The 16,404-nt window shown below is 34.6% G+C and overlaps 1 protein-coding gene across 12 annotated transcripts in view; it reads left to right on the forward strand.

Moving 5' to 3' along the window:
* The window catches only part of FHIT (fragile histidine triad diadenosine triphosphatase), a 562,355-nt gene that overhangs the window by 78,503 nt on the left and 467,448 nt on the right, over nt 1-16,404 (forward strand). The window contains exon 5 of one of the 12 annotated variants that reach the window (XM_035546802.2): nt 10,318-10,380. The exons of 10 other annotated variants lie outside the window; for them this stretch is intronic. The gene's annotated coding sequence lies outside the window, so the exon portion shown is untranslated. Of the gene's footprint in view, nt 1-10,317; nt 10,381-10,471; nt 10,628-16,404 lie in introns of those variants that run through there. One more of the 12 variants, XM_035546805.2, reaches the window with a different exon arrangement.

Raw genomic sequence — 16,404 nt, forward strand, 5'->3', positions numbered from 1 at the left:
ACAGCAAAAACTATTTAAATGATTAGTACTTAGGAAATGGAATTATTTAGAAAGAGTGGCTGAATCCTTGCCAATTAAATGGGTGTCAGAAGAGATAATGGGTAACTTGATTGGAAAAGAGGTAATTTCTTTAAAATACATTTGCTCATCTAAAACAATTGCATATACAAAAATTCAGTACCAATTTTAGAAAACTATCTCCTGTTATGGTACAGTTAATTGAACAGGTTTAATGTCTATGTCATTACTTACGCAGATACAGAAAGTTCAGAAATTTTAGAGGTTTGATTTAGCATGATGTTGATGTTCTCCAATGAAGACAATAAGATCCATTTTAATGGAACCTTTAACATTATTTCATATATTAAAAGAACACATTTTTCTTTTTTTTTTTTTAAAGAAAAGATTATACAGTGCATGTGGAGCATAGGGTGTATATAAAAAATGAAAAGGAGGCATGTATTTTCTCTGTAACCATTTTCTCATTTTTTTTCACATTTTGGATGAAGTGAATTCTATACTCAGTTGTTTGAGCAATGTTTATTTGTGTATTGACAGCTTATGAGTACTTTTTTTTTCTCTGTACTAAAAGGAGTCATGTTCAATTTCTTGTTAACTTGCTGCGTGAAGTGACCTGCATGTGTTTTGTTGTGAGTGTTGAACTGATTTATTTAAAAAAGCCAGGTGAACAGAAAGTAAAAAATTTTTGTGCTTAGTGTTTTTAATTGTATAGCTCTCTTTCAAGGATTTATAGCCAGGTCGTCTTATCTATGGGTGCTTTGACATCAACCCTTCCTACTGTACCAGAAATGTTGTCATTTTGATTGTATTGAAACTCTTATTTATTCTCCTATGCTTGCAGCTGCTGGCTGGGCACTGCAGACAGCATTATTAAATTACAGTTATTGCTCAGTATCCTGGCATGATGAGAAGCTCTGTCAGAGGTGTTGATCAATGAGAATGCTTTCTCTTTAGATACTGGCACCAATGTAGCTCTGTTTAGTTAATTGGCAAGATATTAAGGTTAATTACAAGTATAAGTCATTGTATTTCTACTAATTCCTGCTTGCTTAAAGAGTGAGTTCTGAGGTTAAAAAAAAAAAAAAAGTTCTGAACTGTCTGAAGTTCTGAGTCTTTTGTGATATAAATAATGTGAAATTTTATTTTTCCAATTTTTCTTTTTACAAAGTGATCACAGAAATTTTAAAAGTTGCTATGATCTTTTACTACATTTTCTCAACTAACGAAGTAACAAATTAATACTTCAATATTATATTTACTATATTTATATTAGCATGCTATATATAATAAAGTAGATTTAGGGCATTGGAAGATGTCTTGTTTCTGAGCTTCAACACTGAAGTGCTGTGTAACTTCAGGCATAAAGTTCACATTGTCTCTATGCCAGACCTCATCTCTGACATCAAACTTGGCCATTTGTATGAATAATAGTTATTGAACTGGGTTAACCACAAGCATAGCCAGAGACAAAGCAGGTATAGTGAAGATTATAACTGATGAGATTCACTTTATACTTAAAGCAAAATTATAGAACAATTAAGGTTGGAAAGGTTTCTGTGTGATCTTAGTCCAACTTCTGTTAAAGATAGAGTATAGGTAGTCATCTAGAGAAGTGGATGGCCAGGTTGGATGGAGCCAGGTTGAACGGGGCTTTGAGCAACCTGGACTAGTGGAAGGTGTCCCTGCCCATGGCAGGGAGGGTGGAATTAACTGATTTTTAAGGTCCCTTCCAACCCAAACCTTTGTTACAGTTCTATGAGTTTGACTTTAAATCTCTAGAACTGAGATATTCTGCAGCCTGGGTGGGCAGCTTGTTGCTTGGAGGGGATTTTTGAGGTGATCTAGTCCACAACTAGACTAGTTGCCAGCTACTGCCAACTACTGTTTGATCCAGTCAAACACATATTTGTTTAAATTTCTGAAAAGGGTGATATGCTGCCACTATTAATGCCCAGCTGAGTCTCCCAAGATAAAATATGTAGCCATTGCCTCTATTATCTCTGAACTTATTGGAAAAAAAAAAAAACAAAAAACCTCCAGTGATGAAATTCCCATGTTGCTTGGGAAATTTTTCCACCTCCTGGGAAATATGTTCTAGTTATTGAATATCCTAGTTGTTAGAAAAGGACTTCCTAGTTTCAGGGTGCAAAGCTGGTGCAGAAACAAAATACTGAACTCTATCTCACCAGCTGGGGAAGTCTTCTCCAAATGCTTTCATTGCATGAGTGCTTTGCACTGGGAGGCTTATGTTGAGATTGGTGATTTATTAGTTCTATATGAGGCAAACTCTACTGTAGTTTGTGTTTAATTCTTTGTGTCATACTGTTTGTATCTGAGGTTGGTTCATGTATTTCAAATACTTAAACAACTTTTTTTTTTGATATGTAGAAATGTTGCTTTGTATTCAGCAAATAGAGATATTGTTCTTCCCATTATCTGTCTTAGCGTGTGTTTATTTGAAGTAATACTACTTATGAGTAGTAAACTGGATTTATTTGTGAACAAAAAATTCTCTGACATACAAAAATATTTTTATGGAATGATTTTAAAAAATATATCTTTTAATTGCCCAGTGGAGAAGGCTGTATGCTTGCACAGTGCTTCCACGTGTCTGTTCTTTAAAACTTGCATTGTTTTTTGATTTTGTTTTGTTTGTTTAATTTGTTTTCCATACATTCCTATCTACTCTCAAAGAAATAATGGAATTTCTCCAGTGATGACCCAGGTATACTTTGAATTTTATGGGCGTTTCATGTATATCATGCTTAATCTTTTTGAATTCTTTTATTCATATGATGTATTAAGTTTCCTGTGAGGAATAGAATGTTATAGTTTCTATATTAATAGCTTGTAAGAAAATGACTAAGTGGACTTGTTTATTGTCCTACTGCATTCAATTGCAACTCTAAAAAGTATATAAGAACAATGGATCCTGGTTAATATTCTGAGAATGTATGCAGCTTTGATGTATGTATTTGCTGGTGTCTGCAGAACACAGATAATCAGTATTCAGAAGAGCTGTTCAAATTAAAGATCTACTTGACCAGTCATAATTATGGCATTGTAAGGACAGAGTGGCACTGAGAACTAATGAGGTTGTCTTTAATTTCCTGCACTGTCAGTTATAATCTGCTTGTGGTTAAGAGAAAGTATTTTGGTGATTTTAGTCATATTCATGTGACTGCTGGGTGGAGTTTGCTTATGTGTGCTATTTCCAGATAATAAGCATTTAATGCTTAAGAATTCCTTCTAGGAGGAAAAGAAGCTAAAGATGTGCTTTATTTCCTGGTTAAAAGTTCATCTTTCACTGTGTTGTAGCTGTTATTTCTGACTTCCTTTCTCTGGTATTGAAAGATGGGAGTTTTATGCTTCTTATTTTATGACTTTTTTTAGCCGTCTGCATTTTACTGAGATACTACAATGTCTTATTTAGCATTTTTAAAATTAAAATGTTTCTTCTGGTTCAAAGAAAGTATCACCGTTTGGGTTTTGTGCTAGTTTTATCCAATCATTGGCCTTCAGGGTATTTCAAGAGCAGTAACTTTACCGCATTTTGCTACATGTTACACTCGCTTGGTTTGAATTTTGATTAATTACGGTGAATGAAAATACCAGGGTTTCTAGTACTCAAGCTCTTTATTTTGTCAACAGAAAGCATAAAATGTCAGATTAAATGTTCAGAAGAAAGAAAAACACATTGAAGCATTCTAGAAGGGAAAATAATCTTACAGAAGCGGACAAGATCATGTACCATACCGTGAAGCCTATGGGTAAACTTAGAGATGTTTTGCCTTCCAATATAGAATTAGAAGTGTTAGCATTCAGAAAAATTTCTCAGCCCTTTATAAGAGATAGCACCTAAAGGTAACATTAAGAAACATCTTGTGTTTTTTTTTCTGTATAAGGAAAGCATCTCCAGAATATCTCCAGCATATCTTCAGGTATTATAAAACAGGTATTTGACAGATTGTATGAACTATGTAGGGTAATCAGAGATAATTTTCTTAGAGCAGAGGATTAGATTTACAAGTTACTGCTAGATGTTGCTTCTCTGTTTTTCATTTTCTAAGTTAAAGCAAAGTTTATAAATTACTGCTTAATACCATCTGAAGTGCCAGTTTCTTCATAATGAATTGTGAAATTTGGATGTGGCTGTAGGAAATAAAGGCCATGACACTATTTTTGCCTTACAGGAGTGTGTATGTTGGTAGATGTCTTATACAGTGAGTGCAGTCCAACATTTCTGACTGTGATGATGTAGAGAACGTATTATAAATGCACCTTGTAGGAAAAGTCATGGTAGAAGGCATGAAAACAGGTGGCATTGCTGGGGTTTATTTGATGGTTTAGGTACTCCAGCTGTTGATACGTGTATTGAAATGTTATGCTAAGGATGCCGTATATTCTATTTATTCTGTCAATTATTTCTTGTACTTTGAAATGAGATCTAGACTTCTGAGAGTTTTCTCAGGCCTTCTGGACTAAGTCTGTAATTCAGCGGGAGTAGTGGGAGCCATATTTTCCACTGCAGTGGTTGCAAGTGAAGTTAAGTGGAAAAGAAATGAGTCCACAAGGCTGCAAGAGTTAATTTGCACATGACTGTTGTTTACACAGCTCAGTATTTTTACTTTGCCAGATGTTTTATTTACTATTACTGTTTTCTGTCTGGTTATGAAAATAAATTTTTTTGTTCACTTTGTTTTGTAAGTACATTAAACAATAACTTCTGGAAGGATATTTTTATCAGTTATTTGCTGTAACTGTTACGATAATGCAGATTACACCATGCCATACTAAAGAAACTTTAGTATTTATGAAGAAGAAAAAGTGTTTGAAATCTTAATAGCTGCAATTTGATTGCATTGATGGTAAATCGGGGATATTCTGAATATAATTTAGAATGAGAAACTAGGCAGGATTGGAAATTGCTGGTTTTTTTCTTTTTCTTCCATCAAGAATCGACATTGTTTCTGTTTAGTTTGCTTTGTTTCTACATACGCAAAATACACTGAAAATTGGGATATGTTGGGTTTTGTCTTGTTTGGAGGTTTGAAATTCAGTCCATCAGTTAAAGGTAAGCAGTCTTTAAAACCTCATTTAGTTTTAGTAGCTTTCACAGTTAACAGAACTATTGTCAGCACCTTTGCTATGTTAAAGTGCTGACACAAAGGAAGCCTGAGCTAGATCAAATATAGATTATTTTTTCTTTCAAAACTGCTGTTCTCTTGTTTATATCATACTTTGATCATTATAGTAAAATAGTTTCAAGCATATTCTTTTTCATTGACTTGTTTTTCTTTCAGATACAGTTCTATCAGGTGCACAGGAAGAAATGGTCAGAGTAACTTTTCTATGTCTTGCTAGTAACAATGCCAAAGCGTTTAAGACTTTCCTCATCTTGTACTGTGCAATAAAATCTTCAGCTTCTCTTGATGTTGCTTTGATGCCAGTGTAGTTGCCTCACCTACTGTTTTCAGTGTATCATTACTCTCTTTTATGTTACTGATTTTTCCTTTCCTCCTTGTGTCAAATAATTTTGAGTACTTTCACTGGAGTAAGAATATTAGTACATCTAATACTAATTGATTGCATATACTAACAATTTGCATGGAATTTTCTTAAGGCATTTGCAGTGTTGGCTAGCAAAGTTGCAAAACCAGAAACTATTGCTATAAAAGCAAATTAAGTGAGAATTCAAACATGAAAAACTTACTAAAAATGTAACTTCTGATGATATTTAGCAGAAGTAGCACTGTTGCACAGCAGATGCTTGCAAATAAAACAAATGTGCATCCAATTTCTACCGAAGTAAATATGCACCTGCTATAAACAGCTCAGAAGTGCAGTTCATACCTGCCACAAATTGTCAAAATTACTCTGTTTCTCCTAACTGAACTCTGTAGTCTCTTCTCCTTGCTATGTACATTCAGTATTAAATACTCTGTGATAAAGAACTTAACCCTTTTTTTCCCTGCAGAAAAATCACTTCATTCACCACAAGTAACAGGTATTATTAAACGTACCAGCAATGTGATATAATGATGACTTCTAATTAAATCCCTATCCTAACCTTCTCTCCTTTAGTTTCTTACTCTAACCAGAAATTTTCTGTATTATCTGCTGATCCAGCAACTAAAAAACTTGGCAGAGCTTGTTTCTTGAAAAAGATATTGAAGAAAAAAGACCATTCAGAAAAAAAACATGCTTAATGCTGCACGTCATGCATGACTAGAGAGAGTGATCTCTTTGTGCTGTTCAGAAATAATGTGGTAGGCTTCATCAAATGGGAGGAAGGGAGACCTTCAACTCTAAGCTGGAAAGAGAACTTCTTCTGTTGCAGTGGTTTGCACTGATATGTTATGGAAAACAGGTGATTTGGGGGGCTGTGGACTGAAGCCCTCTTTTAGGGCTGACTGGTGGGAGAGGCTGCTGGCCTCTGCTCTGCTGCTGGTGGTTACCGGTTGTTCGCACTTGCTGTCTAGAGCTGCTCTTAGTCTCACTTCTTCAGCTTGCATTTGTACTTGAAATCATACCATGTAACTCTTGAGCAATTTCTCAGTATCTGACGTAGCATTCAGGCCTAGATTTGTCTTTTCTTTGATTTTAATGGGCTTTTACTCAGACTTTTATGGGTATGAACTTTTGCTCTGATTGTGTCTGATCCCGCATTGTTTGGTATATATTCTCAGCAGTATGTGCCTTTTCTCCCCTTGCCTTTCTGTTGTGATTTTCGCATCATTTTGGAATACTTTGAGTATCTTGTTTACTAAGCTATAAGCAAACTTGATTTGCTGTGTGATTTCTGTGATTCTTATTTTCTTTCTTAATCTGAAGTGAGCACACGAACAGTCTGGTATGTCAGTTAAAACAGATGTTTTTAATTGATGATAAGAGCGTGTTAGCCTCTAAGTAGAAGTTTACAATATGTGGGCAGATGAGTTCTGCTAATTAATTCTAACCAACGTACAAGCTCCATCTATCAGCCTGGATATATATACATATATACATAGCAGCCATTTTCTGATAGGACACAGAATACCACTAAACTTTTAAGTTCTTTGTGTATTTTCTTCATGCAACTCCCTATGTTCCGTGCAAAGAATCCACGTATTTGTATTTTTCTTGGTTAAAGTGATTCCTTGAAGGAATGTTTCTCTTTCTCTTTTGTGACACTTCTACTTGGTTTATTTTGTATGGAATTACAAAGAGTGTCAGTATTGCTACTTTTTCCAACAGAAACAAAAAAAAGTATTCTCTCAAGGCTTCCATACTTAAGCAGGCTTGAAAGGAGGAACACAGAACAGAACTAAATACAGCCTCTTGTAATAATGTGTGGACTCTTACAAGCATCTCTTATAAACAGTAGACATTTATCAAGTGAGACAAAAGTCTTGACAAACTTTTACATATAAAATATATCTCCTGAAAATATATGTGTATATATTTATATTTTATATATAAAATATATCTCCTGAAAATATATATGTACATATACATATATCTCCTGAAATCTGATCACTTACTAAGTGATCGAATACTAAGCGTATTAATCTGAAATAGTCTTCCAAATTTTATAGAAATGAGTTGTTCTTGACCTTTGTGATGTCACCTTGAGAAACCTTCATCGGAGTCTTTGTGAAAGATTTTCTTTTCTTTGACATAATTTTAACAAGGTGACGGGAATGTCAGCAGCAGTAACGACAGACCTGCATTTTTCAGATAAATGAGAAGGTAATGCTGCTTAGACTAGTCTTATATATATTATTTAAAGGAAGATTGGCTTCCTTATACGTATCGCTTTTAAAATTAGTCTCCCCTTGAAAGGCCATCAGGAAGGATTTGATGAGTTTTATCAATAGTTGTGTGTATGTGAAAAAGAATGGGAAATCGTGATTCAAAAGGTCTAAAGACATTAAAAACATTGGTAATAAACTTTACATTTTGTACCAAAAAATTATTTTGTTGTGGTTCTCAGGCCTTTGAGATGCAGGATGTTCTTGAATAGTATTGAAAAATGCATTAGTCTATACAATATTTTTTGTTGTTTTGCCTTGTTCCACAAGAGAATGAGCAGAAGCTATTTGAAGCTTATTTTTGAGACCGTCTCTTTGCCTTCCTGAAAGAACACACAAAATACTTTTAGGCTAATATTTCTGTGAAATGCTCATTTTCAGAATTCCAAATGGTAAAGAAATCATTCCCATTTGAGAGATGGATTTAGTCCATTGCTGCTTTTCCTCTCAAGAAAGTTTTCCCTAGACTGAAGATGTGATGTGAGGCACTGTTGTGATGGTTTCAGGACTGGTTTTCAATTCTAAATTTCCAGCATTAGCTTGAACAAGATCACTACAGGGGTTTGAAAAGCAGAGCAATATTTAAAGAAATTCAAACTGTTTCTTCCATGTATAACAATTTGAAATGTGTGCAGGAGCAAAAGTTATCCAAAGCTAAGAAATAGGACGTATTCTAAAGGCCTAAAAGATGCACCTTTGAATTTTAATGTAGTGGGTTTATGTATCTCATAAGATTACTGGCTTGGAGGTTTGTTTTTTAAAATGGATGGAAATAACTTCTAGACTCTGCCTATGGCTACAAATATGTTAAAATCCTATTTGGTAAATTGATTGCAATGCTTTGGGTGAAGGTGTGTAAGTGATTCCAGGTTAAGAGTTTGGCTGATTTCCATTGCCATGCCCTGGGCTAAAAATTTTTATACTTTCAAAAAAATAAAAACTATCTATGAGTTCTTTAAAAAAAAAAAAAAAAAAAAAACAACAACAACAAACAAACCCTACCAATGTAGATGTAATTTGATTTGTGAATAATTCATTTATCCTTGAACAAGGTAAATGCTAATTATTGGTGAAAAGGCTCACCAGGCAAGATGGCCAGCTATGGGATTATTTTGTTTGTGAATTTAAATACATACCATCTTTAGAAGATGCAAAAAATGTAAGAAGTGATAAGTGTACTAGGGAAGAATAGCGACGTAACGGAATGTATAATGAAAACTCACTGAGCAATAAAATAGATATTAGCAAAACAGAATTATTTCCGAAAGACATCTGACGTATGACATCATGGAAACACAAAGCCGTAGCATTTTGTGTACAGGTAAACAACTCCCTTTGAGAAACCTAAAGCATGGAATTATATGGGGAATTACTTCCACTGTATTGAAATGCACGTTTTTATTACTTCTGCTTTTCTTATGACAGCATATTTATATTAGAAAAATGTTTTGCTTGCTTCTTCTAAATGCAGCTACACCACTGATGGCATAATTATTCCTCCTCAGGAATTACTTTTGTGTAAGACTGATTTATATCGGTAAAAAAACCTCTATTTTTATTGGTAGTTTCAAATTAATACGACAGCACTAGATAACATAATTCAGTGTAAAAAAAATAAATTTAAAGTGTTTGCAATTCTGTTGGCAGTTCTGAGTAAGGGGAAGTTTGCTGTAGTAGTACTGTTAGAATGAATGCACCTGAGAACCATTCTGTTGTTTCTGCAGTTTATTCTAGCCACTACTTGTAAAGTCTGCTGTTTGTGTAAAGATAATTTTACCTGTAAAAAATGCTCTCTGTGCTCAGAAGTATGATTATTGTTTGCACCCTGTTTCTCACAAGGCTGTTGTGGTTGGGCCACCGTAGACCTTGTTCTATGTACGTAGAGATTGTATGAATTATCTGAACATTGAATTCTGGCCAAAACTGCAGTTGAAATCAATTCATCTTCTTAAGCTAGGCTTCTAAACCTAGTAATGCTAGTATCACATCTTTAATGATAAAGGAAAATATTTGAGGTAAAAGAGGGAAACTGAATTTGGCCCTGAAAGTTAATAAGTATTTAGGAAAACTCATGCTCAGCATTGGATGAGTTAGATTAATTTTGGGAAGGTGCTTAAAAGTTTTCTTTATCCATGCACTGTGCAGTATGAAAAGGCATAAAAAGGTGTTTTTTTTTTTTTTTTTTTTTTTTTTTTTTTTTTTTTTTTTTTTTTTTTTTTTTTTAAGATTTGTGAAGTCATTATAGCTTGTGTGAAATGCCTGTTATTTCATTCTTACTCGGCTTGGCTTGGGATCTGCCAAGCCTGCATGTATTATTCCTATAATAATATATTCATGCCTACTATGGATTGTGGATTTTGTGAAAAATTATTGGAATTTATGGGAAGTCATATGAAAAGATTATAGGAGCATTTGCTCCAAGGTTCTGAAGGTCAGGATGCTATTTTTGACAGGATCTTTAAGAGATGGAGGAGTACTAAGACAGGCGTCTGTTGTTTTCCAGGAAAAACTGAGATCAACCCAGGATAATTTCCCAGGACACTTCAACTGCAACTATCAGACTGTTGTAAGCATACCAGCCATAGACCTGTAAAACTGTTTAAGTGCTTAAGTATCTGCTTAAAAACCATGATGTAATAATTATGTAATAATCATCTCTGAATCATTTGGACTGAGAGGCATGCTAATTAAAGCACAGAAAAAGAACACGAAGGCTTCAGTGCTGGCCTTACATCACCCAGCCATACTGCAGAAGATGATGTTATGTGCTGTTTGGATAAGCTTTCAGTACAGTAGCAGAACTGCCAGAAGAGGTAATGAGGTTTGTTGAAGATCTTGACAGCAAACTATAGTAAATGACATAGATGGTGTAACATTTCACTGAACATCTGTCAGTGTGGATACTTCCATGCCAAATGGATAAAATATTTTTGTCTCATCTTAATTAAGAGTAGCATATTTCCTTCTTACCAACTTGAGAGAGAAATTTTGAAAGCAGACTTTCAAAGAATTGAATTTTTTGTGCCTTTTTTTTTTTTTTGAGTGCCAACCCGAATGGGTTACCTTTGGAGAATTATCAAGCATGCACTTTTTTCAAATGAGCACACTGCTCTTTAGAGTGTAATTCTGATATATAATTTAGACATTTGTGTGTTTAATGGTGTTGTATACCATGTGGTGTTCTAGGTGTCAGTCATGTTGATCTCACAAAACTGATTCGCACAGGTTTCTCAAGTTTTTGCTATGAATTCACATTTGAAACATTATAGAATATTCATACTTCTCTTCAAAAAATGTCATTTAAGTGTCTGATCTTCACTTTGGCATATTTTGTGGAAAATACAAATTAGTTAGTAGAGGTCAACAAAATAAAGGCAAAATCAACATTCCTTCAACCTTGACACTGTAAGTCTTGCACAGTTTCAGAGAAAAGCTAATTAGATGTTTTACAGAGGAAAATCATGAGGTTTGAATTTTAGGTGATGTACCTCTGCAAATGAAGAGATTCAGCTGTTTGAAGAGTGGTTTTGGTTTCCTTCAGTTTTGGTGTGGAGTGGTGCTCCTAAGGAAGGTCCTGATTCAAACCCGCATCAGGAAAGTTGAATTGATTTCTTGACCTCCTGTTGGCTTCCAAAAGCCAGTTCATGTAGAAGACTTAAAATAGCTATCACTTCTTCGTGGCATGTTCTTCTGGCTCATTAGCTTGATTACGTGAACTGTAGGATCTCTATTTCCCCTTTGTTCAGCGTTCTTAATGTTAGCATCTCTGGTGTAAGAGTAAGGCAGAGCTCAGTAAAGTTTCATATACATATATAAATAAAAATCAGGAAGTTCAAACAGTTTGTAGTGCACTGCATAGAATCCAGTTACTAAAGAGCAGCTGTTTCTTTAACCTACAGCACTTTGCTAGCAATTTATAGGAAAAATGTGCAACTTTAATCCCTTGTCATTCCTGCCTCCCCAGTCTTCTTCCAGCTCATCTTTGCTTATCTCTGCTGTTACTCATCTTTGGGATGACTGGTGTGATGGATGTGCAAGGAGTTCAGAGTTATTGCCAGGCTTTATGCTTATTTTGGCTAAATATCATGCTTTCAAACACTTCTTTCTTTTTGAATTATTTTTCAAACTACAAATAACAGCAACAAAAAGGCTCATTAAATAGTTTGAAAATGCATAATACCAGATCCTGCTGACTTGCTACCCACAGGATGTCATTTTCATCTAAAACTAGCTAGGAGTCTTGAGTAAATTACAAATTTTTCTTCTGTATTTTAATTAATATGCTCCATATTTAATGTGTCTCACCATGGCTTTGCCACGAAATGACCCCTTTTATACACTGTGCTGTTTGTAAAGGAGCTCAGTCCTTCACAGGATGTCTGCCTTAGGAACAAGCTTTTAATGTGCTCATTTTCATTCTGTTGCTCATGAGTAACAGGCTTCGGAAATATTTTGGTATTTTTAATCATGTGTTGATCTTCAATTTGTAAGGTAGGAAAGGTTTTGTTCTTCGGCTGGTGAGATATGCCATGCTACAAAGACACGAGTGTTTTATAAGCGAGACCCAGAGTGAGGACCTCATGAAAAAGGATGGCCAATTCTGCGCTGCCTTTGTGCAGAGCTAATGAGATGCATCCATTCCCCCTTACTGGAATGGGATAACTGGCAGATACATGATGCAGAAATAACCATCAGGTCTCCGGATAAAGTTAGTGTGGTGTTTAAGGGTGGCTGCAGTGCTGGCTACTGTGGAAGCCTGTTGTGAGGAAGAGTGGTGGCTTTAGTTGATGTGGCGGAGAAAGGGGTGTGAGGAGTTAGAAACCCTTCCATGGGTGGGGAAAGAAGTCAGCAGCCTCTGTTCTATGCAGAGAATGGATGCGGTAACTAGTAGTAAACTACAACACATCTGGGTTGAGGGGGAAAAATGTATGAAGGGTCCTGAAAGCTAAATTCTGTTTTCAGTGGCTGCTCAGGTACATCATTTGTATCTGTGAAGACTGCTGGCATCAGACCATTGTCCTGACCCTTATGACAGATTTGGAAAATCTTCTTTTTATAGACATATATATATATATATATATATATATTTTAGTATTTGTCTGGTTTTATTGTGGCAAGTTTGCCTCTGTGTGAGGTATTTATTAAAAGGAAGGTTGTAACTCAAGCTTGTCTTGGACAGTGAGGTAAATGGACCTGCTCTTCTCTGTGACTACGTGTTTTCATGTGGGAAAAAATATAACTGATATGATGTTCTGCTCCAGATACTCAAAGTACTGATTCAGAGGTATTTTACCACTGGACACTTCTGAATCTATTTCTAAAATAAGTGACAAATAATTCAGAGGTGGTGCTAATGTAGTTGAAGTAGTTGAGTAGAATGCCTTTTCTGTGTGCAAATATTGTCATGCTCAGTAGGTGACAATACTGCTTTTTGCTCACTGATCTTTTTTGCTGCATGTAAACCCCAACTATTGTTGCTATAATGATTAAAAAACTAAATACATAAATTAGTGACCTTCACATGAGTTCTCAACACCTTGTTCTGACAACGGATGCTTATTTTTTAATGCATGATATAATGGCCATAATGAGATTATTTTTTAACATTGTTACTTGTTCACTTAATGTATCTTATAAAATACAAGAAGCTTACAATTTCTGCAACATTGATTCACAACAATGACCAGCTTAAAAATGCATGCAGAAGTTGGATTTCATTTAAATTTGTGCTTCTGTTTTGTCATGACATACACAACAAGCGCTAACAAATCTCTTTTTCATATAATCTGTGCCATTTAAACTGTGGTATTACTTTTTCTTCTATAAAATTTGTTTCAGATTACTCCAGTGAAATATTAAAATTCAGCTTTTGATGCATTGGAATGAGTGAGTTCCCACTTCAGTAGTCACAAAATTATTTGAATGTTTGTATGGGCTTTTGCTTGTCTTTAATATTACAAATAATGCTTTTTTTTTTTTTCTCTATAAGTTCTCAAGCATTTATTCAAGCCTTATTTTTTGGAACTCTCTAAGCCTGTATTCATACTGCAAATTAATATTTTGCTTTGTGTTTGTGATTGATCATTTGCAATCACGGTCTGAGTTTGCAAACTACTGAAATGTCCCCAAATACGAGTGAAGTAGGAACATTCCAAGGTTTATGATTTTTTCCTTCTTCTCTAAACCTGACATCTAAATGTTCCACAGACATCAATTAACTGGCCCTCTTAGAGCCACAGAAAATCAAGTGATGTGTTAAAAACTAGTCTTGGAGCCTGAGATAGAGCAAAATACTGAACTCAGGTAACATGAATCTCAATCTAGTGACTAAATCTAGTGAAAAAATTATGCTCTCTGAATAAGGTCTGGAAGGTATTTGTACGTGAAGTGTAAATAAAATTTTCTATTTTTTATCAATTTATTTATTTATGAGCAATTTCACAATTATTTAAAGCTAACGTAGATTCACTGTTGTTTGAACTATCTTGTATAAAAGAGGACAAGTAAAGAAGCAACCTCTCCAGGGCTATTCTTACAGAAACATGATGTTTGTGTGTTTTTTTTTTTTGTTTTTTTCCTCCTCTCTGTCCTGTTTTTGGAAAATCTGGATCTTTACTTTTTGGCATTACATACAGGAATTATAAAAGCCTAGTAACAGTCACTGGGGAGGCTGTCATTTACATTTAAGATAATTGTGGAAGGCGGTAAAAGAGTTTTTAAAAGATTACTTGCCACTGCCTGTTTTCTCAGATTACCTACTGACTGCTGATGACAGCTACTTCATCGAGTTTATTGGTTGTAGCCTTTAATACAAGAGTTTTAAAGCTATTTATAAATAATTTATGAACAAACCAAATGGCAGCATACCTGTATTTCTGCTTAGTTAGCAATCAGGCCTATAGGAACATACTGACTTTGTAAACTTTGAATACTTGAAACCAATCGTTAATTAAAATTTGTGCAACAAAGTTCTTTCATACTTCTCTCTCCGAACTATATTTGTATACTCCTGTGGGTGCATTTTCAGTGGGAAGTTTTGCACAAAAGGAATGGGAAATGCATTATGTGACAAGAACCTCCAGATTCCCAAGATATTTTTTTTGTTTTTTTTCTTCTTTTTAAGTCAGTTCTTGTCAAGTGAATTTCATTCACTGAAAATTTATACTCAAACTGGAAATTCCTGTACTTTTTGATTAGGTGGTGGAGACCATCTGAGAGCTACATGTGGCTCATAATCAGGAAACTTAGTTTAACAGCTTTTGAGGACTATGACAGGGGAAACTTGAAAGATTTTGGAGGATTAGTACGTAAGTGACAAGCAAGCTAAAATTCTAAGCATTGTCACTACTATGTAAGTCTAGAAATTAAGATGTATATTTAACACAGTCTTTAGACTCAGGGTTCAGTTTTAATAGCTCTTATATTGAAGAAGAGGAATAAAGTATTAGGATGGGAAAAAAAAAAAAAGAGCAGTAGCCAGAAAGTTGCATTTTGCTTTCTCTTAAATGTAAAGCGGCTTATTTGTTTCTGATGGGTATTTTGTTATTTGTTTTAATTTTGTCCATTAAGCCCAATTTATACTAACAGAGATAAAGTTTTATTTTAACACTGTGCCTCAAGATGGTCATGGTGTTACTCTGCTCCTGCAGCAATGATGTCATCTCTGTACGTGGACTATTAAGTTAGTTTTTCGTTCTGTTTTGTGTATGAAAGAAGAAGAATTTGTATCTTTCTTGTGTAAGAAGAGGAATTTGTATCTTTATGGTCTCACCCATTTGTGGACTTCTGTACCTTCAGTTCTGTTTCTGTACTGCACCTTACTAGAATAATGTTTAGATCTTTCCCACCATTGAGCAAACCGCTAAACCGCTAAGTCCTTTTTTTTTTTTTTTTTTTTTTAGACATAAATTCCAGTGTATTTATTTGCTTCAGTTACAGATCCATTGGATTTATAAAATGTGAACTCTTCCTCAGCAATTAACCATGCTGGATCACTGTGGGGTGCTTTCCTGTTAGTAGGTTGGGAAGAGTTTATTAGGATTAGATTTAGGTCTATTTTCTAAATGGTTAGTAACTCTTTGCAGCTTATTCATATATTTAATTTCACATCTCTGTTAAATGCATAGGATTAAATTAGCTGTATGATTATTTTTTGGTTGCTTTCTGAAATACTTGTAACTCCCCTTTCTCATTTCCAGTCCCCATTCTGAAAACCACCCAAAACAGACTCTAAACTCTCTAGAAGATAACATTACTTTGGAATTGAAGAATCATACAATGTAAGAACTTACTTTCAGTATCTTCTTTTGAAGATATGTGCAATCACCTGTAGCATATCATCTCCTATTTGCCTATTGCTGCACAGTTGCACTGATGTGGAAATGTATGATGGAAAAGAAATTCAAGATTGTTGTCTTTTTGCTTCGTTGAAAATTATCTGTACTTTTACAAAGCTTTCAGAAAATTATTTGCAGTCCATTTAAGGAAGCTGGGTGAGCTATCAATAGATAAGTCAGGTCTTTTCTCATCTGAGATGTCCTTGACAGTAAAGAGTGCACTAGGCTGAATTTTCTACTTGAATTTAACAGCT

This window comes from Cygnus atratus, chromosome 10 (genome assembly GCF_013377495.2).
Source record: "Cygnus atratus isolate AKBS03 ecotype Queensland, Australia chromosome 10, CAtr_DNAZoo_HiC_assembly, whole genome shotgun sequence".
Lineage (NCBI taxonomy): Eukaryota > Metazoa > Chordata > Aves > Anseriformes > Anatidae > Cygnus > Cygnus atratus.